This window comes from Panthera pardus, unplaced genomic scaffold (genome assembly GCF_024362965.1).
Source record: "Panthera pardus isolate Hobbes unplaced genomic scaffold, ASM2436296v1 HiC_scaffold_13, whole genome shotgun sequence".
Classification (NCBI taxonomy): domain Eukaryota; kingdom Metazoa; phylum Chordata; class Mammalia; order Carnivora; family Felidae; genus Panthera; species Panthera pardus.
In genome coordinates this window covers 23512509-23539150 of record NW_026526688.1, presented here as the reverse complement: position 1 = coordinate 23539150, position 26642 = coordinate 23512509, and positions in this window count along the sequence as shown.

The following is a 26642-nucleotide window of genomic DNA, read 5'->3' as shown; positions in this document are numbered from 1 at the left end:
ATTTTTAAAAATAAGATATGTGTGAAATAGTGTTGTCTCTCAATCACTGAGCACAAGGGCTGAGGCTGGACCCACCAAGCTCAGAGAGAGAAGACGTGGTCTAAGCCTGCCTCAGGGATGGCACTTGTAAGCATGAAAACAAGTAGCAAGTGATATTTCCTGATTCTAAAAAATATTCCCAAGCCACCATTTTCCTGGGTTCTTCAGGCCACTTGCCTACCTGTCCTGAATATGTGAAGGCTTGGAGAACTGCCCTTAGCATATAGATTTTCTGGAAAAAAATCAACCATGAAGATAAGGAATAAAATGCCAGGTAGTATCCACATAATTTTTACTATAATTAGCTTTCAGCAAAATATGTCCTTATCCTTTTCTGTCACAGAGATAACATTATCTTAGGTGCAATGGAAAAACATCAAAATTATTATGTTGAAAACTCTAAAACTTTTTCATTCAGAGTTTGATATACCTTACTCAGAGTACAGATGTAAGTTTGTTTTGTTAAAACTAATTTGTATGCACAAGAAAAAAACAGTAATCTGTATGCATGTAACCATATGCCCTTTCTTAATATTTCTCCCATTTAAATGTAAAGTGTTTTTTAGAGATTTTATTTGGGATTGAACATGTATGTTTGACATTTGTGAGCTTTTAAAATCATAATGTAAATGGTGATGGGCTCCCAATTTTAAAAATTTATTTTATTTCAAATAATTTCTTGTGAAATATAGGGTTTACTATTAACACCCTCTTACTTCAAAAAGCCTATTGCTCACGCATTTTTTCTAGCTTTGTTGAAATATAATTAACATAAAATTTTGTGTAAGTTTAAGGTGAACGGCGTGTTGATTTGATACACTTATATATTGTAATATGATTACCACCATAGTATCCGCTACCCTTCTATGTAAGCAATTTTTAAATCAGTGCTGACGAACATGACCACTGTAGAATGTAAATAGCTGTTGCAGAAAATGAGGGTCTAGTGATCAATCAAGATAGAAAACACAGAACAAAGACATTTCTTTAGAATCGTTCACATGCTAATACATAATAGGAAACTCCAAAAGGGAGGTAAAGAGAATTTTCCTACTTTATCTGCTAAGAATTCCTTTTTTTTTTTTTTTTTTTTTTAAAGAAGCATTTGTTTGTGGACCTTGTGTTTCTCCGAAAAGACTTTGGGACTTGTGGGCAGTCAGTAAAGATGCTTTATAACAGCAGGAAGGACAGGGCAGGAATCCTGAGAATACTATCACTGCCACTAGCCACATCTAGAATGTTTTCTGGTAATGCTTGATTTTGATGCAAGGACTATTTAACTATTTAACTTACAATTTGGAACCCTTAGTCCTGATCCACTTTGGATTTTTTTTTTCTTTACCTTGGTACCTTTTGATATAATAGTGGTTGCCACATGGTATGTGATGGAGATATTTGCTTAACAAATAACCAGAGTTTGAGCTGAACTCAACCACTTTGTATCCATGTTTCTGCACACTTTGTCTGATCTCTTTAAACCTCAGATTATACATTTGTAAAATGGAAATAATAATAATACTGTGTTAGTCTATGAGGATTGCCATAACAAAATAACACCCACTAAGTGGCTTAAACAATAAAAATTTATTTTCTCACAATTCTGGAGGCTATAAATCCAAGATGAAGGTGCACGAGGGTTGGCTTAATTCTGATGCCTCTTTCCTTGGCTTGCAATTGGCAATCTTCTCCCTTTGGCTTCACATGATCGTCTGTGTCCTGTACAGAGAGAAACACCAGTAATATTGGATTAGAGCTTACCTTATGACTTGATTTTACCTTAATTACCTCTTTAGAAGCCCTATCTCCAAACACAGTCATATGATTTAGAGAGACATATAATTCAACCCGTAACAAGTATTTGCCTCGCTGGGTTGCCATATAGGTTCGGTAGCATTTATACAAAATTTAACCCAAAGTCTGGAATGTAGCTAGAACATATTAGAAGTTAATTATTTATTTATTTCTATTGGCCTGGACCATTTCCATTTGAAAATGTAGTGTTTTAAGATTTTCGAAGGGATCTTAAGTATTTTTGAAAATAACAAACTGACAATAAATTTCATATATTGAGAAAAAAATAAATAAAAAGAAAATAAAGAAAATAAACTGTAGGCAAAAGATATGATAAATGATATAGTTTTGACCATAAAATAGTAGATTTTGAGGAAAAAAATTCCATAAGCTTTGGCAATCCTGAACTCATGCTGAAAATCATCTATAATTTAATCGCAGCATCTTCTTAAAAGTTATTTATAAAACTGCAGTTCCTAGAAAGAGTAGATAGTGTAATCTGCATATATAAGTCATTCTTTTGCATAATCATTTCAAGTCACATGCTTATATTGGGCCAGATTCATCCAGTTACCAATCACCTATCATAATCAATGGACACATCAAAGGAGAAAATACATTCAATTAACTGGAAATCTGAATCTTTGCAAAGCAGGTACTGGGTTTATTCTCTGAAAGTTATATATGTATGAAATCACCTTAAATAGCGAAGTATAAATACCTGCTAATGAAGACAATTTTTTTTAAGAATGAAAAGAAAGTTAAAGTAGATCCAGTACCAAGAGGTGAACAGTAGATGAGCATTAACTGAAGATATCTTTTAGCCTAAAAACATATATAATCTGGTGCGTAACTTATGACTGAGCTACATCACATTTTAAGTTTTCCAATTTAAAACATTTTTATGTTTGGAGAGCCTGGGTGGCTCAGTCAGTTGGGCGTCTGACTTCAGCTCAGGTCATGATCTTGTGGTTCACGAGTTCGAGCCCTGCGTCCGGCTTTGTGCTGACAGCTCAGACCCTGGAGTTTGCTTCAGATTCCGTGTCTCCTTCTCTCTCTGCCCCTCCCCAGCTCAGCTCTGTTTCTCTCCCTCTCTCTCTGTCTCTCTCTCTCTCTCAAAAATAAATAAACATTAAAAAAATTAAAACATTTTTATGTTTTCATGACTTCTAATTTCCTAATAACTGGTGACTGATTTGACAAACTTGGACATTTAACCACAAAGGAAGATGGGACACCTGGGTGGCTCAGTCGGTTAAGCGTCCGACTTCAGCTCAGGTCATGATCTCACACTCTGCGAGTTCGAGCCCCGCGTTGGGCTCTGTGCTGACAGCTGAGGGCCTGGATCCTGCCTCAGATTCTGTGTCTCCCTCTCTCTCCGCCCCTCCCCCCCGCTCATGCTCTGTCTCTCTCTGTCTCAAAAATAAATAAAAACATTAAAAAAATTTTACCCACAAAGGAAGAAATGTTTATTACCAAGTAGAACAGCAAGTCAACCAAGAGCAATGAGCAGTCCTGTAGTCACAAACAGGTTTATTAATGTCAACGATAGATGCTAACCAGACTAATTATTAACTATGTTGAAAGAATTATCACACTTGGGGCATTGTTAAGTATCTGACACACTCAGTCATTAAGTGGCCGACTTCGGCTCGGGTCATGATCTTGCAGTTTGTGGGTTCAAGCCCCGTGTTGGGCTCTGTGCTTACAGCTTGGAACCTGGAACCTGCTTCAGATTCTGTCTCCCTTTCTCTCTGCCCTTCCCACACCTGCGTTCTGTCTGTCTCTCTCTCTCAAAAATAAATAAATATTAAAAAATTTTTAAATAAAAAAAAGAACCATCACACTTATGCTTGGATGAATAACAATAGAATCTAAACTTTAGAATCGGGCAATTACATATTGTGTTAAATAAACTTATAGACTGAACATCGGGGTCCACTGCCTGACATACATTGTGCTAATCAGGACTATTACCCAGAGGTTCTAACTAAAGATTTACTTTCTAGCCATTCAAGTCAGAAGTCCACTCTTTTGCTACTAATTGCTTTCTGTTTTCTGACCACATTGCCTTGGTCCTCTTGGATATTGTCTTGCCCTGAGGGATTTCCAAACTGCCATCTCCGTGTTTTCTCTTTTTTTCTATCTAGAGCTGCATAATTTTCCCAGTCAGGATCACATGATCTTGTAGAACCAGTGTTGGGCTAGTGAAAGTTTAATGGCTGACTCTCGGGGAGGGGTCCTGATTTGTAGATCTGCTGATTTCTGTGGTGCACTCTGGCAGATTTCCAGCTACCAACATGATGTCAACTGGCTTGCTAAATTCCTGGAAATCGAACAACCTCCTCTCAGCAGGCAGTGCAAACTGACTCAGCCATTCTGTACCCAATAACGGGCAAAATTAGACTTTCGCCCTATTTCTCCAGCAGAAATGATTCAGCTGCTGAAGAGTTCCAGAAACAAACTTAGAACTAGAAGGGTCTTTGAAGGTCGCCACTCTGCCTTTCTTATTTTACAGGTGAAGAAATCGCCATCCAAAGAGGTTAATCGTTAATGTTCCTTGTACTGTATCTTTATGACTACTGTCTTTATGCCAGTGTGGCTTAGCAGACCGGAGTGTACTCAAATGTTCTTCCTTCGTGCTACTGGATTAAAGACCAGTCTTTGATTTACAGTTACTTTCACTATTTGCTGAGTTTTGCTGTTTATCACTCAAAATAATAAATTTATGAAATCTCTATGTTTGCTGTGACTCCACAGGTTATTCTTCTACAGTGCGGTCCTTTTTGTACCCTGTCAGGCATATGGTTATCTATCCAGGCATATGCCTGGTTAGAGTTAAAGTACTCTATCTTTTTCATTAGTGGTCAGCCCTAACTGTGAGAACGTTCTTGTGAAATAAGGGACAGGTAGCAATAACCCAAATGTACAAATGAGAAAGCAGAGGAGAATCCAGTAAGCCCAAGTTCACATGAAAGCCAGCAATATAACTAGAATTAGAACCCTGAATATAAATTTAAGCCAGTAATCTTTCTCCGGTACCATGTAATACCTCACTTGTTCCTGCATATGATTTGGAGAGGATAAGGCAGAGACTGTGCTAGGTAGATTGATTCGACAAAATTGACAACTTTTCACAAGTACAAGGCAGTTTTCTATCCACACATATATGTGTGTTTAACAATAGGCCAAAAACTTAGCTAGGTGCCATACAGCCTTGCAAAGATAAAAAAGGCTCTTCCTTTAAAAAAAAGAAACTTACAAGCCAGCTGGAGAAAGGACAACTGAATATGAAAAGATAACTGGTAGCAGAAGACTATAAATAATAAATGTCTGTGAATAATACAGGTACAAAGTGTTACTAGGGGTCAAAGGAGAAAATGATCTTAACTTTGGCAGCTACAAAATGCCCAGAAGATTTGGAATGAGACTCTTTACGACCTGATCTCAACCTAATTTTCTGGAATTATTATTTCTTTCTTTCCTATACGAAGAGCACAAAACAAACTTGTCATGTTGAAGCGCCTGGCATTTTTCTTCCTCTGGATGTGTACTTGCTCTGTTTCCGACTCTACAAATACATTTGCCACTATTCTTCTATTGTCCCTATTGTAGCAGTTTTCAGAGTTCAGATCCAATGGTGTCTCCTGGCATACTCCGTCCTTATTTAGCCAGCAGAAGTCATTTCCAAACATCTGAAATGCTGTGAAACTTCATAACTTTTTTAGGATAATTTTCTTTTCAACAAAACATCACATTTGCATATACAAATGAATACTTTTCGGGGTACTCAGGTGGCTCAGTCAGTTAAGCATCCGACTTCAGCTCAGGTCATGATCTCATGGCTTGTGAGTTCAAGCCCCACACTGGGCTCTGGGCTGATGGTTTAGAGCCTGGATCCTGCTTCTGATTCTGTGTCTCCCTCTCTCTTTGCCCCTCCCCTGCTCATGTTCTGTCTCTCTTTCTGTCTCTCAAAAATAAGTAAACATTAAAAAAATTAAAAATAAACAAGTATCTTTAAAAAAACAAAAACAAAACGAATACTTTTCTACAAAGTAAAATCTACAGAGTCTCTACATATGTATTACAATAAGGTTACCATTGCTTAGAACTTTTTTCTTTTAATTTTTTTAATGTTTATTCATTTTTTGAGAGGGGGGAAAGGGGCAGAGGGAGAGGGAGACACAGAATCTAAAGCAGGCCTCAGGCTCCAAGCTGTCAGCACTGAGCCTGACGCAGGGCTGGAACTCACAAACTGTGAGATGGTGACCTGAGCCGAAGTTGGACGCTTAACCCACTGAGACACCCAGGTGCCCCAAACTTCTTTTCTTTTAAATTTGACCTTGGAATAGACATCAGAGCCAATTCTAAAACTAAATGAATTTACTATTCTACTGAGTGTTGTCATTTGGTTGTCATTTCTTTCTTAATCAGTCATTATTTATAGTCGTATCATTACTTTAGAACAATAGTAGACCATATTCTTCCTGGATTTAACTTTATAATTTCAAATGTTATGAATGATACATAGAAGTTATGACTCATAGGAGATGTAGTTTTTTTTAACGTTTGTTTATTTTTGAGAGAGAGAAAGAGTGTGAGCGTCAGTGCAGAGCCCGCGATGCTGGGGCTCAGACTCACAAACAGTGAGATCGTGACCTGAGCCGAAGTGGGACACTTAACTAACAGAGCCACCCAGGCGCCCCAAGATGTAATTTTTCTAAGGTAAACACTTGAGAAGCACATGACGTAAGATTACTACGTAGAAGTGAATAACTAAGCTAACAAGTAAACTTACCTGACTGCCCAGCCTCCGTATCTCAATGCAGGGTTGTTTTGTTCTCTACCAACACTCTATATTCATAAATTCCCGTGAAGTGATCCTCTTAAAATGATTCTGAGAATAAAGCCTATTGTCTGTGTTAGTTTAAACAGAGTAGAGATCTTTGGATTTTTTAAAAAATGGAATATTGAAACGGATAGTGAATCACATCAACAACGTGAATGAGTCTACCAGGTACTTTGTTTGGAAACAGATCAAAGAGATTTGTGAAACTCTTATAGTGAATGCTGCAGCCAGACCAATAAGTACACAACAATTGATAGATAAAGCTTGGAAGGAAGTTGAGTCTGTGAGTTATCTTACTTTGACAGAAGTATTATTCAACACAATTTTTTGGTATTTGGTATTTAAGTCACTTGATATTTATATATTTATTAACAGTACAAAGGAGTAATTTCCTGGATTTTATGAAGGAAATTACATATCTAGTTCAGTAGCTCTCAGCCCCTCTACTCCTTTGAGATTACAAGTACGCATCTGAAACAAATATTTGTATAAAAAAATTTTATACACAATTTTAGGGATTTTACAGATCCCTGAGGATCACCATGGACCCCAAGATATAATTAATCACTAAGTTGTCACCAAATTTATCACTAAAAATTTATCACTAGTTTTTAAGGTTATGTAAGACACAGAATAAATAGCTCCAAAATACCAAAGGGCTTGCTCTCTTTTATATTTCCCGTCATGCTTCATACATTGCTTGATAATCATCTGCAATAAGGAATATTGTAACAACTTTCTATGACAACATCTTCTGTGTCTAATCAAGAGATATCTACATGTAATTTCCAGTAAGCTTTATTACTCATATTTAGGTAATATACGTACAAAGTCTGATCCTATCGAATTTGATCATGGTCTATATAGTTACAAGTGGGTAACCCATTATTTTCTTCTCTTTCAAATCCTGAAAACCTCTGATATGAATTCATGACTATAAGATTAAGTGAGACAGAGGCCAGAAGACATGATTAGCACCATGCTATTTTGTCTTAAGTGGTCTTCACCATTTTTTAATCTACTTGACATGCAGTGACAACACATTAAAGTTATTAAGATCAATGGCCTGATGATTAATGCCAGAGTGCACATTTGCAATCAGTCTGTGAGGAAGATTGTAGTGAAGCAGGTAGGAAACATCTGGAACATAAATTCACTAGTGTAGCATTTGTACCATTGAGTATCTAGCATCCGGTTAATGTACGAAAGAGATCATGAATGAGAAAGTGGTTTACACCGCAGTGTGAACTCTGAAAGAATGAATTTTTATCATCATTGCTTTCTCACCAAGTTAGCAGTTTATACTCACATGCATAAGTCGAAAAATAGAAATTTAAAAAGGTTTAAATAAACTCTTTAAATGCAAAATGGTGCGGATTCATTTATGGGCTAATCTCATCAATGCAACTCTAACACACACAAAAAAGAATACGACCTGGTTACAATCCCATGAATATAGGCAGTAAAGCCTACGTCTTTGTCAGTAAATAGCTTTCCCATTGCAGTTGTTGGATAAAGATGTCAACACAGAACAGAACATGTAACGCTTGCCCAGCTGGTAAATGTTTTTAGAAAGCCTTCTCATGGCTTATTTAGAGGGATTCTTCAGACACAAAAACAATTAGGTTTTAAAATCCACAGTGATTTGTTTTAATCGACTGATCAAACTGCTAGCGATCATGCCCCTTGGTTGTCTGAAATAGTTAAAGTTATAGCACCAGGCACATCCAGGTCAAAAAGCCCCGATTTGGGTTGAAGTAAATTGGTAGAAACCACTTTTGAAACATGGAGACCCTGAAACAGATTTACATTTCTTTCAAAATAGCCTGGAAAAGAATAATTGGAATTCAGTAAAGAAGATTTTATCACTGGCAAACCCAAAGTACAAATGTGTTTTTGCACTGTAAATATTTCACTGGCTTGAGAATGGAGTAAGCTTCCTTCTTGGGGGAAAAACAAAAAACAAAAAACAGAAGGCAACAATGAAATATTCTTTCCTACAGCTGTTTGTCCTAAGTCTCATAATTAGTAGTGAGATCCTGGCAACATTTTTTAAAATAATTTTCAATCTATATAGATGTTTTAACTTGACATTTGGGTAAATAAAATTTAAAAAAAAAGAAATTAGAAGTGAGTAAAACTGTATTTACATTCTTATGTAAGTCCACTCTAAAGACTTGTGCCTAGATAAACCTCTCAACCCTTTCTTTTATTTGAAATAGGAAATCATTTGAGGTTTATCCCTGTAGGTTTGAGGATAACTTTTGCCTTGAAGAAATCATCTAAACTCACAGATCTTTTTGAAGACAGTTACTCACTTACTGCTGCTGATAGAATACAAAAGAAAAACAAGAACCTTGAGTTAAAGATTTTCTATAAAAAGAAGATTCACCTCCAAAATTATTACACACATATTCTTGATTAATATTCTACACTATTCTTATTGCAGCAACTGGGAGCAGATCAAAAGAAAGCAAATTTTTCAATGTTGTAAATAGCAGTGTCCTCTGATAAACCCATGACCTCACTGGCCACCATACGGTAACTGATGGTAATTTTGCCTTCTTATCCGGAAGCAGTCTCACAATTAAGGACTGAGACAGTTCAACCTGTCCATAAACCTTTCATCTGAGATCCAGTACAGTAGCGTCAAGTGCCCACTGGTTCTTCATCCCCTTAAATATCCCACTATCATCACATCATTTTTCCAAAAATGAACTCAGCTATTCACCCGCCCCCAAACCCACTCTCCTTACCAATTACTCTAGTTCATCATCACCTCCAACTTCTTCTTCTTCTTCTTCTTTTTAAAGTTTATCCATCCATTTTGAGAGGGGTTGGGGAGGGCAGAGAGAGGGAGAGAGAGAGAATCCCAAGCAGGCTCCACACTGTCAGCACAGAGCTGGAACATGGGGCTCGAATTCACAAACCACAAGATCATGACCTGAACAAAAATCAGGAGTTGGACGCTTAACCCACTGAGCCACCCAGGCACCCCCATAACCTCCAACTTCTTAATATTAATCCTGAAATATTAATTTTATCTTTCATTTCACTGACTTCTCTCTTAATAGCCAAATAACTGTTCGCCCTATGGTCTCTCCTTTCTACAATCCTACAAATAAAATGGCTTCAACCGTCTTACTATTCAAATGGAATTATAGCCCTATGTAGCCACAAATTCTGCTCCATACAAATCATACACACATCTTAATTTTGAACATCAAATTTGTTTCCTCCAAGCACATACTTATGAAGCTCTATGTGTAAGCAGAGATGTTCTCTCCTTCCAGAACCACTCTGTGGTTCCAGAACCACTCAGAACCAAGTTTACACTATTTAGGAGTAATCTTAATTTCTCCTCTCTCTATCTGCTCACCTTAAGTCAATACCTAACCCTCCCCCCTAATGTCCCTTAAATTAACCTCTCCTTTCTAAACTCCCTCAACTATGTTAAGTCACCTTCCCTGTTTTCTTTTTGAATAATTGAAATAGACTTCCATCTTCTCTTCCAACTTTTGCTTTATCTCCAGCCTCCTCCAATCCACTCCCCACATTACTGTCAGACTTACTGTTCTACAATATAAATTTGACTGTGTTGTTCTCTTATTGAAGTTCTTCAATACCTCGTCACTGCCTACATCTGTTTCTAAAACCATAGGCAAAGATCTGCATGTGAAGAATCTGGGATTCTTGTTAAGAATATAGATATTTAGATCCTACTTCAGACTACTAGTTGTAAATTTCTGAACATTGTTTCTGAAAAAATAATTCTAACAAGAATCCCATTGGCCTTTGGGTTAACGTCTAACTCATATGCTACCATGATCTTATTCCTACTTTCTGACTTCATATCCTCCTGCACCTTCAACCTATACCTTTATTGCAACCTTTAAGAATTGCTTGTATCCAGGGGCACCTGGGTGGCTCAGTCTGTTAAGCGTCCAACTTCGGCTCAGGTCATGATCTCGCGGTTTGTGAGTTCGAGCCCCGTGACGCTCTCTGTGCTGACAGCTCAGAGCCTGGAGCCTGCTTCAGATTCTGTGTCTCCATCTCTCTCTGCCCCTCCCCTGCTCACGCTCTATCTCTCTCTGTCTTTCAATAATAAATAAACGTTAAAAAAAAAAAAAAAAAAAAAAAAGAATTGCTTGTATCCAGAGGTGCCTGAGTGGCTCAGTCGGTTGAGCGTCCGACTCTTGGTTTCACTTCAGGTCAGGGTCCTAGGGTCATAGGATTGAGCCACGCATCAGGCTTTACGCTGAGTGTGGAGTCTGTTTAAGATTCTCTCTCTTCCTCTGCCCCTCTCCCCACCAGAACTCCCACTCTTCAAAATTAAATTAAAATAAATTTTTTTAAAAAAGAAAGAATTGCTTGTGTCCCCTTCAAATGTTACACTCTTTCATACATCTGGATTTTCAATCTAGTGTTTCTTTTGCCTTGGTTAGCCTCTGCCATCATGTTGATATAATAAATATCATCCTTCAAGATCCAGTGAAAGCAACATCTTACCTAAGAACCTTTTACTATCCTCAACCCCCTAGTTCAGTTTGGTAACTTATCTAGTGTCCCTAAAACACTACTTTGCCATTCTCTACTCATAAGTTTGTTTCTTGTAGGGTACCATAAACTTCTTAAGAACTGCTAATATATCTTACTTAGGTTTATATTTTTAGTACTTACCTCAATAAACTGTTGTTAAGTGGATGAATTCAGTAAATAAATGAGGGAGGAAGGGAGGAAGTAGAGAGTGAGTACATGAGTGACCTAAAAGTATTTGGTAAAAGTGTCCTATCAGAATATCCACGGCACATTCTATTTTATGGGATTTAAATTAAACAGTAAATATCCATTTAATTCAGGACTATTAAACTCATAATTCTTTTTTGATTCTCTCCCCAATTTCTTTTCTCCCATCTGCCAGTCTGGCATAATTACAATTCCTACCTCAGGTTAGTGAAAATTAATTGGCTTGTAAATAATGATAAATTAGTCAATGTTCATAAAATCCTCTCAGGTTGAAAAGCACTCTAACCATTACCTCTAAGCATTTTTATTTATTAGAAAATAAATTGATGCATTATCAATATCTAGACCACACCTATGATTTATGCCCTAAATACCATTAAGCTTTTTCTCCATCTAATTCTAAAATTGTCTTTCTTTCATTCTTTTATGTAGAGTCTTACATCACTGTCATTGTGGAAAGACATGATGAAATCAGTAACCATCTACAGAATCTAAAACAATGATTTGGATCTTAGAATTTAGAATAGTCAGCATACTCAGACTATCATTCTGACTGTGACCTTCTGGTTTAAATTTCACTCCCAACCTTGGAAGGCCCGAGCCTGGTTAGGATAAAGTAGAAGTATGTTAGAAGTATGGGAAGTATGTTATTTCAAATTCATGATATCTCATGAGATACACAAATCATAGGTCTTGGTAAACTCAAATCACGATGCTAAGACGCAAACATGGAGTTTAGAGATCTTCTCTCTGAAAAGGACCAGAACATGTTGCAAATAATACCACATCCCAGAATGTATATAACTACACATGACTGTGTAAAGATAGAAACATAAACATATGGCAGAAAGAGAGCTGTATAAAGTTGCCAGTTCTATAGTCTATGTGTTTGGTGTTAAAATGTAATTTCACTCATAAAATTGAGGCAGTAGTAAATGGTATTATCTGACTAAGCTTTGTTTCTCTCTCCTGTCCCACCTGTTTGTGTTTAAATTTTAATGACTAACTAAGGTATTAGGAAACAACACAATATATCACTTTGATGTTCACAACTATTATGTCCATTTTACAGATGAGGAAACTGAGCCTTTGAGAGATTTAACTTGTCTAAACACATTAGTGAGTCAGTAGAATGGGTCTCAAACTCAAAAATAGGTTAAATCAATGTTTTTCCTCCCAGCTGCTATACTATGCTGACTTTATGATAAGTTGATAAAAGGCCAGACATACTAATTAGGTCCTATGCCATTAGGGCAACATTAATGGGGAACGGGAATTCTCAATACAACTTGTAAAAATCCTTCAGAGTGTTCCTACCCCAGTTTTCTTGAACAAATTTTTGACTTCTAGAATGAGGGCCAGAGATAGTGCATGAGTGGGGGAGGGGCAGAGAGAGAGAGAGCAGAAAGTGAAGCGGGCTCCAGGCTCCGAGCTGTCAGCACACAGTCCAATGCAGGACTCAAACTCAAAGACCACGAGACCATGACCTGAGCTGAAGTCAGACGTTTAACCCACTGAGCCACCCAGGCGCCCCTGGAGCCACTTTTAATTAGCATCAGCAGAGGTAGTATTGTCTTTGGAGGGCACGTTTGATGGTAGCACAAGCATTGCTTCAAAGTTTCCATTCTGGGCTCTACGATGAGATAGGAGGTGAGAAGAAAATGTCTGATGCTGTGGCAAAGCCAGCGAAGTTTTTTCACAAAACACATGTGAGCTATTTCTGGAAAGACCCCAAAACTATCTGGGAAGAATTTATTTTGGAGACAGATGTTCTCATAAAAATGAATGATGCCTGAGCTAGAAAAAATATTGTGACGGTTGTATCATGACTATTTTACTAGAACTATTCTAGTTTATTTATTATTTTGAAGGTTCCTTTTACCTCTAGCATTTTATAATTTTTAGATAGAATATCTCATATTATTAGTGCCTTCTTACTCAAAGCAATCATATTGTTAGGATCACCAAGTCAAACAAAACAAAACAAAACAAGAACAAAAACGACAAAAAAATGGCAGACATCAGGACAATGCTGGACTGCAAACATTCAAAGGATAAATGAACTATTACGTTGGTTTTTTCTTTAAGTACTAGTGCTAAACAATAAAATGAAAACATGAGCTATCAATAGGGTGGTTTTTTTCCTACTCTAAGAGACTGGGAAACGTTAAAATGATCAGTTATTCCTTATGTATAAGAAGTTGTGGAATAAGTGATGTAATTTCACGTCAATCTTTCTACGTGAAATCTGTGAAAATCAAGAATAGGTATTAAGACCATTTGCTGACTCAGTCAGCCCATGATTTTATCATTTCCTCTGAAGAAGGGTGATGTATGGAACATCTCTGTGTGGCCTCTTAGGGCAAGCCAATCCCCAAAAGAGTATTATTCATTCCCTTCAGAGAAAAGAGCTCTTCAGAGCAACACTTACAAAGGAGAGAAAGAAGCAGGATTTGACAGAAGGAAAGGTTGAATAGCAATGCAGTTGCAAAGAGTTCTTAGTAGATTCTGTGGGGAGGGCTGAAATTCAAATGACCCATCAGAGTTGTCCTGCATCAAAGAAAGGGGTCCGGGACTTTGTACCATGCTTGACTAGTCACTGGTTGCAGACTAACCCTTTCAAGGGGGTGCCACCATGACTGCAACAACATCCTTTCAAAATGACAATTCCAGGAGAGGTATTTAGCAGCCAATACTCCTGAAGCTGGGAAATGAGTGAGCTGACCCTGAAGGGCCACCTGAACAGTGCACCACAACATCCGAGGCAACCTAGCTCTTGACCTTCTTGCCTTTGTATCCAGTGTTCCTGCCTGCTCCTTCACCTTGAGCTCCTTGTTTTGACCTTATATACTCTCTAAGGGACTGCTTTGGTCCCATCCTCTGGTTCTTCCTTTTTTGTTGCTATTCTAGATTGCAAGATGTACTTGCCACCTCCAAAAATGAGCTAGAACAATATGACTAGAATTAAAACAAAAAGAATTTATGCAGATTTGTTCGTCCTACCACAAAGTAATTCTTCCACATTCCACTTCATGAAGGATTACACATAATTAAGTTGAGGGCCTGTGACTTTTCTCTCTCTGAATACCCTCTTTCTGTAAGCCCTTCGACTTCCCTTTCCTATCCCTCTGCGGCACCAAGACCAGGATTTCGGCTTCTAGGTCTTTGCCAGAGTTTTTACTTCCACGATGACATCCTTATACTATATGTATATCTAAGTTCAATGCCAAGCTTGAGTTGCACCTCTGCCTCTATCTTTCTCCAACTTTCTTGCCTCCTTCAGATTTTTAGCGAACATCATCTCTGTCACTCATTGGGAATTTGATAATATATCTTTGTGCCTTTTCATACCAACTGTTGTTCATGTTAATAGCCATGAATTTCTTACCCTTTTCTTCATGTACTCAATGCTTGTTATGGTATCTTGACTGTGCAGGGTTTTTTGGAGAAATGATAGATAGATGGATGGATAGAGAGATAGATATAGATATAGATACAGATATAGATAATTATATTCCCTTGGTCCCATCAGGACCCATCATATTTGTTGTTTTCTGTAAAAGAAATGGATGACTTTTGAGCTTTAAATAATTTTTTCCAAATCTATTAAGACATAAATGAGATGTAACATATGTAAGTTTAAGGTGTATAACATGATGGTGTGATACACACATATATTGTGTATTGATTACCACAATAAGTTTCGTTAATACCTGCATCACATCAGATTGCCATTTGTGTGTGTGGTGATAACACTTAAGGTCTACTGTCTTAGCATCTTTCAAGTATTGTTAACTATAGTAACATGCTCTACCTTAGATACCATGAACTTATTTATTTGATAACTAGAAATCACTGTCACCAACATCTCTCCATTTTCCTCATTCCCAAGCCCCTGGCAACCACCATTCTACTCTCTCCATTTCTATGAGTTCTGCTTTTTAATATTTTGCATATAAGGAAGAACATGAAGGAAAAGTGGGTGGAGGGATGGGCAAAACAGGTGAAGGGGATTAAGAGGTACAAACTTCCAATATTAAAATAAGTAAGTCATAGAGATGAAAAATGCATCATAGGGCGTATTCTAAAATTTTTTATTTAAATTCTAGTTAGTTATCCCACAGTGCAGTATTGGTTTCAGGAGTAGAAATCAGTGAGTCATCACATACATAAACACCCAGTGCTCATCTCAACAAGTGCCCTCTTTTTTTTAATTTTTGATTTATTTTTGAAAGAGAGACAGAGACAGAGCACAAGCAAGGGAGGGGCAGAGAGAGACACACACATACAGAGTTTGAAGCAGGCTCTAGGCTCTTCACTGTCAGCACAGAGCCCGGCACGAGACTTGAAGCCATGAACGGTGAGATCATGACCTGAGCCGAAGTCGGACGCTTAATCAACTGAGCCACTCAGGCACCCCAACAAGTGCCCTCCTAATACCCATCATCTATCTAGCCCATCCCCTACCCAACTCCCTACATCAACCCTCAGTTTGTTCTCTTCTCTTTAAGAGTCTCTTGTGGTTTATTTTCTTCTCTTTTTTCTTCCCCCCGCTCCCGTATGTTCATCTGTTTTGTTTTCTAAATTCCATGTATGAGTGAAATCATATAGCATTTATCTCTCTCTGATTGACTTATTTTGCTTAACATAATACACTATAGTTCTATCCATATTGTTGCAAATGGCAAGACTTCATTTTATTTGATGGCTGAGTAATATTCCATTGTATACATATGCCACATCTTCTTTATCCATTTATCATTTGATGGACATTTGGGCTCTTTCCATAGCTTGGCTATTGTTGATAGTGCTACTATAAACATTGGGGGTGTAAATACCCCTTTGAATCTGTATTTTTGTATCCTTTGGGTAAATACCTAGTAGTGCAAACCTGGATTGTAGGGTAGTTCTATTTTTAACTTGTTTGAGGAACCTCCATACTGTTTTCCAGAGTGGCTGCACCAGCTTGCATTGCCACCAACAATGCAAAAGAGATCCTCTTTCTCCACATCCTCGCCAACATCTGTTGTTGCCTGAGTTGTTAATTTTAGCCATTCTGATAGGTGTGAGGTGGTATCTCATCATCGTTTTGATTTGTGTTACCTTGATGATGCATGATGTTGAACATCTTTTCATGTGTCTGTTAGCCATCTGGATGTCTTCTTTAGAAAGGTGCCTGTTGATGTCTATTGCCCATTTCCTAACTGGATTATTTTTGGGGGGTGTTGAGTTTGATAAGTTCTTTATAGATTTGGGGTACTAACCCTTTATCCAATATGTCATTTGCAAATATCTTCTCCCATTCCATCAGTTGCCTTGTAGTTTTGTTGATTGTTTCCTTTGCTGTGCAGAAGCTTTTTATCTGGATGAAATCCTAATAGTTCATTTTGCTTTTCCTTTCCTTTACCTCCAGAGATGTGTCTAGTAAGAAGTTGCTCCAGCTGAGGTCAAACAGTTGCTTCCTGTGTTCTCCTCTAGGATTTTGACAGTTTCCTATCTCACATTATGTCTTTTATCCATTTTGAGTTTATTTTCATGTATGGTATAAGAAAATGGTCTAGTTCTATTTTTTCTGTGTGTTGTTGTCCAGTTTTCCCAACACCATTTGTTGAAGAGACTGTATTTTTTCCATTGGATATTCTTTCCTGCTTTGTCAAAGATAAGTTGACCATATTGTTGTAGGTCTATTTCTGGGTATTCTATTCTGTTCTATTGATCTATATGTCTATTTTTGTGCCAGTATCACACTGTCATGATGCCTGCAGCTTTGTAATATAGCTTGAAGTCTAGAATTGTGATACCTCCAGCTTTGCTTTTCTTTTGCAGGATTACTTTGGCTATCTGGGGTCTTTTGTGGTTTCTTAGAAATTTTAGGATTGGTTATTTTATTTTATTTTATTTTATTTTATTTTATTTTATTTTATTTTTTAATATGAAATTTATTGTCAAATTGGTTTCCATACAACAGCCAGTGCTCATCCCAATAGGTGCCCTCCTCAATACGCATCACCCACTTTCCCCTCCCTCCCACCCCCATCAATCCCCAGTTTATTTTCAGTCTTTAAGAGTCTCTTATGGTTTGCCTCCCTCCCTCTCTAACTTTTTTTTCCCCCTTTCCCTCCTGCATGGTCTTCTGTCAAGTTTCTCAGATCCACATAAGAGTGAAAACATATGGTATATGTCTTTCTCTGTATAACTTATTTCACTTAGCATTACACTCTAGGATGGGTTATTTTAGCTCTGTGAAAAGTATTGGTGGTATTTTATAGAGATTGCATTAAATGTGTAATTTTTAGGATTAGATTGCTTTGGGTAGTATACACATCTTAACAATGTTTGTCTTTCCAATCCATGAGCTTGGAATGTTCTTCTATTTCTTTGTGCCTTCTTCAATTCCTTTCATAAGCATTCTATAGTTTTCAGTGTGCCTTTTACCTCTTTGGTTAGGTTTATTCCTAGGAATCTTGTGGTTTTCGGTGTAGTTCTAAATGGGATCAATTCCTTGATTTCTCTCCCTGCTGTTTCATTATTGGTGTATAGAAATGTAACAGATTTCTGTGTGCTGATTTTATATCCTGCGACTTCGCTGATTTCATGTATTAGTTCTAGCAAAATTTTGGTGGAGTCTTCCAGGTTTCTACATAGAGTATCCATGTCATCTGCAAATAGTGAAAGTTTGATTTCTTCCTTGTTGAATTGGATGTCTTTTGTTTCTTTTTGTTTTCTGATTTCTGAGGCTAAGACTTCCAGTACTATGTTAAGTAGTAATGGTGAGAGTGGACATCCTGTCTTGTTCCTGACCATAGAGGAAAATCTCTCATCAGTGTTTACCCCTTGTGGGTGATATCACCTGTAGGTCTTTCATATATGGCCTTTATGATTTTGAGGTATGCTCCATATATCCCTACTTGTTAAGCATTTTTACCAAGAATGGATGCTGTATTTTGTCAAATGCTTTTTCTGCATCTATTGAATCATATCGTTCTTATAATTTCTTTTATTAATGTGGTGTATCACGATGATTAACTTGTGGATTTTGAACCATCCCTGCAGCCCAGGAATACACACCACTTGATCATGGTGAATAATTCTTTTAATATACTGTTGGATTCAATTTGCTAGCATCTCATTGATAATTTTTGCAACCATGTTCACTAGGGGTATTGGCCAGTAATTCTCCTTTTTAGAGGGGTCTTTTTTCTGGTTTTTGAATCAAGGTAGTTCTTGCCTCATAAAAGGATTCTGAAAGTTTTCCTTTCATTTCTATTTTTTGGAACAGTTTGAGAAAAATAGATACTAACTCTTTACCATTTTTTTAATGTTTATTTATTTTTGAGAGACCAAGAAACAGACAGGGCATGAGCAGGGAAGGGGCAGAGAGAGAGAGAGGGAGACACAGAATCTGAAGCAGACTCCACGCTCTCTGAGCTGTCAGCACAGAGCCTGATCCCGGGCTTGAACTCACGAACTGTGAGATCATGACCTGAGCCAAAGTCAGATGCTTAACCAACTGAGCCACCCAGGTGCCCTGATATTAACTCTTTAAATGTCTGGTAGAATTCCTTTTGAAAGACATCTGGCTCTGGGCTTTTGTTTCTTGGGACATTTTTTATTACTCGTTCAATTTCTTTGCTGGTTATGGGTCTGTTCAAATTTTCTATTTCTTCCTGTTTTAGTTTTGGTAGTTTGTGAGTTTCTAGGAATTTGTCCATTTCTTCGAGACTGCCTACTTTGTTCACATGTAATTTTCCTAGTATTCTCTTAAAATTGTTTTATTTCTGTGGTGTTGATTGTGATCTCCTCTTTCATTCGTGATTTTATTTATTTGGGTCTTTTTTCTTTTTGATAAGTCTGGTTGGAGGGTTATGAATTTTATTAATTCTTTCAAAGAATGAGATCTTAGTTTTGTTGACCTGTTTTACTGTTTTATATGAGTGTGTGTACATATTGTTCTATATCATTTATTTATGCTCTAACATTTATTATTTCCCTTCTTCTGCTGGCTTTAGGCCTTATCTGCGGTTCCTTTTCTAGCTCCTTTAGGTGTAAGGTTAGTTCATGTATTTGAGGCTTTTCTTGCTTCTTGAGGTAGGCCTATATTGCAAAATACTTCCCACTTAGGACTGCCTCTGCTGCATCCCAAGTGTTTTGTATTGTTGTGTTTTTAATATTCATTTGCTTCCATGTACTTTTTCATTTCCCCTTTAATTTCCTGGTTAACCCATTCATTCTTTACTAGGATGTTGTTTAACCTCCAAGTATTTGAGGGCCTTCCAAATTTTTTTTTCACATGGTTGACTTCAGGTTTCATAGCATTGTACTCTGAAAATATGTATGGTATGATCTCAGTCTTTTTGTACTTGTTGAGGGCTGATTTGTGACCCAGTATGTGATCTATTCTGGAGAATGTGGAGATTCTTAAAAGGCAGTGAGAGAACATGGAGTGTTTGTCTTTGTCCAACTTATTTCACTTAACATAATGCCCTCAAGGTCCATCCATGTTGTAGCGAATGATAAGATTTCCTTCTTATGGCTGAATACTGGTCGTGTGTGTGTGTGTGTGTGTGTGTGTGCACATGCCATGTTCATTGCAGGATTAGTCACAATATACAAGACATGGAACAGCAAACCAAGTGTCCATTAGGGGATGAATGGATAAAGAATATGTGATATAAACATGTCTTGTTTATTGTGAATAATGCTGCAATGAACATGGGATTATAGATATCTCTTTGAAATAATTATTTGATTATTTGGAATTAAGTGGAATTGCTGGATTATATGGTAGTTCTATTTTTAGTTTGGTGGAACCTCCATATTGTTTTTTATATTGGCTGCACCAATTTATATTCCCACCAACAGAGCCCAAATGTTGTCTTTTTCCCACATCCTCACCAACAATTATTCCTTGTCTTTTTGATGAGAGCTATTTTAACAGATATCAAGTGAGACACCAGGATGGCTCACTCAGTTAAGCGTCCGACTTCAGCTCAGGTCATGATCTCACAGTTTGTGAGTTTGAGAGCTGTGTGGGGGTCTGTGCTGACAGCTCAGAGCCTGGAGCCTACTTCGGATTCCGTGTCTCCCTCTCTCTCTGATGCTCCCCCACTTGTGCTCTGTCTCTGTCTCTCAAAAATAAATAAATGTGAAAAAAAATTTTAAGACATGAAGTGATTTCTCACCACGGTGTTGATTTGCATTTTCCTGATATTAGTGATGTTGAGCATCTTCTCATATATCTGTTGACCATTTGTGTATCTACTTTAGAAAAAAAAGTCTATTCAAGTCGTTGCCTATTTTTTAGTCAGATTATTTTTTTCTACTATTGACTTGTATAAGTTCCTTATATATTTTGGATATTAACCCCTCATCAGACAGATGGCTTATAAATATTTTCTCCTATTCTTTAGTTGCCTTTTCATTTTGTTAATTCTTTTGCTATGCAGTAACTTTTTAGTTTGACGTAGTTCTGCTTATTGATTTTTATTTTTGTTGCTTGCAGTTTTAGTGTCATCCAAAAAATTGTTGCCAAGACCAATGTCAAGATGCTTTACCGCTGTATTTTCTTTTAGGAGCCTTATGATTCCAGGTCTTACATTTAAGTCTTTAATCCATTTCGAGTTGAGTGGTGAAAGATAGGGGCCCCATTTCCAAAAAGTTGGAATATCCAATTTTTCCAACACCATTTACTGAAGAAACTATATTTTTCCCACTGAATATTCTTGGCTGCCTTGACAGATATTAGTTGACTGTACATGCATGGGTTTCATTCTGGGCTCTTGATCCTGTTTCATCAGTGTATGTTTCTGTTTTTATGCCAGTACCATGCTGCTTTGATTACTGTAGGTTTTTGATACAGTTTGAAATCAGAAAGTGTGATACCTTTGTTCTTTCTCAGGATTTCTGTGGCTATTTGGAGTCTTTTATAGTTTCACACACATTTTAGGATTGTTTTTTCCATTTCTGTGAAAAAAATGTCATTATAATTTTGATAGGGATTGCATGGAATCTGTAGGTAGCTTTGCCTGGCATGTGCATTTTAATATTAATTAAATGATATATGATATATGAACATGATATTTGAACATGATATATGAACATGATATATGAAAATGATATTTGATATATGAACAGGGCACGTTTATTTGTGCCTTCTTCAATTTCTTTCATCAAAGTCTTATAATTTTTAATGTACATGTCTTTAATCTCCTTAGTTAAATTTATTCCTAAGTATTTTATTGCTTTCAATGCTATTTTCAATGAGATTTTCTTTATTTCTTTTTCAGATTGATTATTGTTAGTGTATAGGAATGCAATTGATTTTTATATGTTAATTTTGTATCTTGGAACTTTACTGAATTTGTTTGTTAGTTCTAATAGTTTTTTGGTGGAATGTTTAGAATTTTCTATAAATAAGATCACGTCATCTGCAAACAGAGGCAACTTTACTTCTTCCTTTCTCACTTGGATACTTTTTTTTTTCTCCTTTTACTTGCTAAATTGCTCTGGCTAGAAGTTCTAGAACTATGTCTAATAGAAGTGGTGAGACTTGGCACCTTTTTCTTTTTCATGATCTTAAAGGGAAAAATTTCAACCTTTCACCATTGAGGATGATGTTAGCTATGGGTTTGTCATATATGGCTTTTGTTATGTTCAGGTGAATTCCTTTATACCCAATATTTTGAGAGTTTTTATAATGAAAGGATATTGAATTTTGTCAAAAGCTTTTTATGCATAATTGAGATAATCCTGGGTACTGTTCCATGTATACTTGAGAAGAATATGTATTCTGGTGCTGTTGGATGGACTGTTCTCTTTATGTCTGTTAGGTCCATTTGGTCTAAGATATTATTGAAAGTGGGGTTTTGAAGTTCCCTGCTGTTATTGAATTGTTGCCTATTTCTCCCTTCCTATCTGTTAGTATTTAATATATTTAGGTGCTCTGATGTTGGGTGTATATGTATTTATAATTGTTATATCTGTCTAATAAATTGACTTTTTCTTTGTCTCTTGTTAGTTTTTGACTTAAAGTCCATATTGTCTGATAAAAGTATGGCTAGGCTTGCTCAAATTTTGGTTTTCATTTGCATGGAATATCTTTTTCCGTCCCTTCACTTTGAGCTTATGTGTGTCCTTAAAGCTGAAGTGAGTCTCTTATGAGCAGCATATACATGGGTCTTATTTTTAATCTAGTCACCCACTCAGAGCCATTTGATTAGAGAATTTAATCCTTTTACACTTAAAGTAATTATTGGTCAGTAAAGACTTATAGATGCCATCTAATTAATTGTTTTCTAGCTGTTTTGTAGTTTCCTTCTTCCTTTCTTCTTCTCTTTCTGTCTTTCTTCATGAATTAATGATTTTCCATAATGGTATACTTGCCTACTGCAGGTTTAGTGGGGCTGTTCATCTCCCACTTCATCTAGTTTACTTGTCCCTTATTTTAGATTTTGCTCCGATACCATCTTTCGTAAAGAGACACTCCCTGACCCCATCCAAAGTAACTTTGAACTCACTCAACTATTACATCATAACTCTCCATCTCTTTGCCATGAGGCTTTCTTCTTTGTAGCCCTTTGTCTCCTCATTGTAGTACTCCCAATGTCAATTAGTGTTCATAGTGTATAATAACTACAATAAGTATGTATTGAATGAATGAAATCACTCATTAACTCTTATTTTTCAACCATCCTATACGTGGTGCAATGTTATTTCTAGGTATATACTAAGGAGGACAGTAGTTATAGTCCTTGACTTCATGTAGTTTGTAATCAGGTAACAGAAACAAATGTTAACCAAAAAGCCAAACAAATAAATATGTAAAGCTTATATTTTATTTCTGATGTTGCAGCTAGCATCTAGATGATGCTGTAGTGCACCTGTGAATAACTCAGGTTCTTGCCAGTAAACAGAATGCAATTCCAATTATTCAAAGATTTTAAATAAAGGAATATTTACAGAGGTATGGACAGCGCTAAGGCAATGGACAAAGAAACTGAGATGCTCAAAGGTCACCAAGATCGAAAGCCATTGTTACCCTTAGGGAATCAAAGATTAAAGAGACAAATATTATTATTGGGACCCAGTAAGTGCTGAAGATATGGAAATGGGCCACACAACAGGTGTGGTAATGGAAAAAAGATGGCAGCCACTTCCAGAGACATAGCCAAATGTGAGTCAAGATCGAGAAGAAATAACCCATTGCCTTTCTTTTCCTCTTCTCTGATCCTCTGCTCATGCATCCTGCTGGCCAAATACAACTGGAATCCATGTAGCAAGAGAGCATGGATGATGAAGTTTCTAGGCGTCAACCTTTTGGGGCACAGAGCAAGGCAGGGAGAGGTGAACACTAGATTTTGAGTGTGTGTGTTGAGGGATGGAGGGTTGAAAGGATTTGAGAACAGAAAATAGTCCAGAAGACTTAATAGAACTGAGCAGTATTATGGTAGAGATTGATTTGCTTCCCTCCCTATTCTATCACGCAGGAGTATAGTGTTAGCATTATGACAAATACCCAATAAAGGGAAAAATTAAGTCAGTTAAGCTTTCACAGTTTTAGTATTTAATTTTATATTTTTATTCTCATAATTTAAGCATTTGTTGATAATCCTGAGGCATTTTTCTAATTACCTTTTTCAGACCAAAAGGAAAAAAAATATTTTCTTTTAAACATCAGAAGTTTCTCCTCCCCATAGTATTTCAACGTGATATAATTTACTGATGATTCTGTGGACCATTAGTAAATTCCATGGAAAAAGTAAAAACTTGTCCCAAAATAATCACTATATGGAAGGGTTTATTTGTAAATCAGCTAATAAAAAAAGTCATTTTTAAATCCTAAATTATCACTTAAGTAAGGACTACTGTGTTACATATATTTTGCCAAATATATATGTATTCTTGGCAGTTTATTGTCGCAGGAAATCTCATTCTTTCTCTTACTCTTAGACTATCATGAAGCTATTGTCTCTCAGCTCTAAACCTCCCCACCTACACTCTAATTTGTGGTGCTAGAACTGGAATACTTCCAAGTACATTTATTCTTTTTCAGCTGGTAAGTTCTGCCACTGAGAGGAAGACCAGCAGGTGGGAGGAGGGACAGAGAACCCACAATGCATCCTATTTGTACTAGCATTGCCTTAGTGGCAGCAGGTTGTTCCAATAACAGTCAGTTCCGGGTTCCCACCTCCTCCTCACTCTCAGAACTGGTTTCTCTGTGGCCCCTGTGGATACCAGCAGCAGCTGGGCAGCATCTCCCCCGAGATCTGACTTCTAGCCCAGAGTGCTTCCTCCAAGCTTCTCGTTCTAATGATCCCATTTCTCTTTGAGGCTAACCCCGGGGATGGTTGTTACTATGTATGTTTACTGTCTCTCATGCCACTTTAGTGCCCCCTTTTCACTTTACTAGCTCTCTTATACCTCTTTAACCAACACCCTATATTAAATTCTTTGTCAAAATAACTGGTGTGGCTATGTTTTATGGACCCAGACAGATAACACTCCTTCTCACTGTGCCGTTATTTCCATTCCTCTTCCCTACCCTACTCTACTCTACCCTACTCTAACCAATCCATTGTTTAAGAGTATAGTACCCATTCCATAGCCATGAATGCTTTGCTTTGTATAGCTACAGATAGAATCTCAGTGAATCCAGAAAGGAATCAAATTTATTTGTGTATCTTCGATGTTAGGTGTTGTTTTAAGCATGGTAGGAAATATTTCCAAGTGTCATTGTAAGCCTACAGTCTGGTGGGGAAGACATATTTCACAGATGTGGGAGAAAAAACTACCATAAAATGAAAGGCCACGTATATTCATGATGTGTGACATTTGGAGAAGAAAAGAGATTTTGTGAGGATTTAGTAGCTAAAAATTACTTCATGCAGGAGTTGGAACTTGACATCCTTCCAATTATGGGAAGAAGGGAATAAAAAGATTGACAAACCAGAGGGCATAATAAGCAGAAAGGCATTTGAGACAAAAGATGGATACAGTATCTGTAGAGTTTATTTTCATTCATTCATTCACTCCATTTATTCACCTTTTCGTTTAATCCACACAACTTTTTTATATGCCTTCACTATAGCCAGACCCTCTGAGATCAATGAGAGACCCTGATATACTGGTAGAACAAAACAAATATACCCCTGCCCTTTGAGGCTCATAATTTAATAGAAGAGAGGAGTTGGTCAAATAATCACATCACAAATGTATGATTGTCACTGTGCTGTGTCCTGTAAAAGAGGCTAATGAGTCTATGGGAAGATAATAAAGGTAACTAGACCAACTGGGGAAAGAAAAGTCTTCAGTTCAAGCAATTGGCATGTGCAAAAATTTATATGGAGAAGGAACAACGTGGGTACAAGGGACTAGAAGAAGATCTATGTGCCTGGAGGGAGGAGGAAGCGTGGAAACATGGGTTTCGATGGAACGCCATCTATTGCCATCTTACAGGCTCATAATTAGAAGCATTGAAAATCAATAGATGCAGCAAGCCAATAAGAAACAGTAAGGAAACTTCCAGAGCCACCACCTCCTGTTTCTGTAAACCAAACAGACCTTGGTCAGAGTTTCAGCCCCAGGAAATAACATTCCAGGCCATAAGCTGAGAGAATATAAGAGACAAGTCCTTACCCCAGTGTGCTATAGAGGAATTTTGCTCACTAATGATTCCACAGGGGAGGAAAAAACAGGAGCAGCGTCTGATGTGGAAACAAAGGACTAGCTCTCTGGAGCTGAGCATTTTAATTTCACATATGCAGGGTACAGCATGCTAGAATCCTCTCCTAGCATATCCTTTTGGTCTCCAAACTGCATGAATTTATTAAGAGTGCAGATGACTTGGTTATAGAAAACAGTTTCAGCATTTGGCATAATTAATGTAAATATTGCATGCAATATAAAAATAAGCTAACACCTTCTTTATTTAAAGCAGGTTTAATTAATGTCAAGTGCTGTAACAAGTGGTAATCTCCCCCTGCCTGCCTCTCTCCTCACCCTGCGCGCAAATGCTCCCTGCTGCCTTGTTTACCTGCAGACTTTAGTGTCTAAACGCACAGGAGGGAGTTTACGCTTTATTTTTAAAGCCTTCTCTCTTCTTTCCTTCAGAAAGAGCTTCTTTCTTTCAGTAAGAGAATCTATTCCCAAAGCCTCTTGAAAATTATTTTCTTGTACACAAGTTCTCTGTCTTGCATTCCTTGCACCGACCTACACAGAC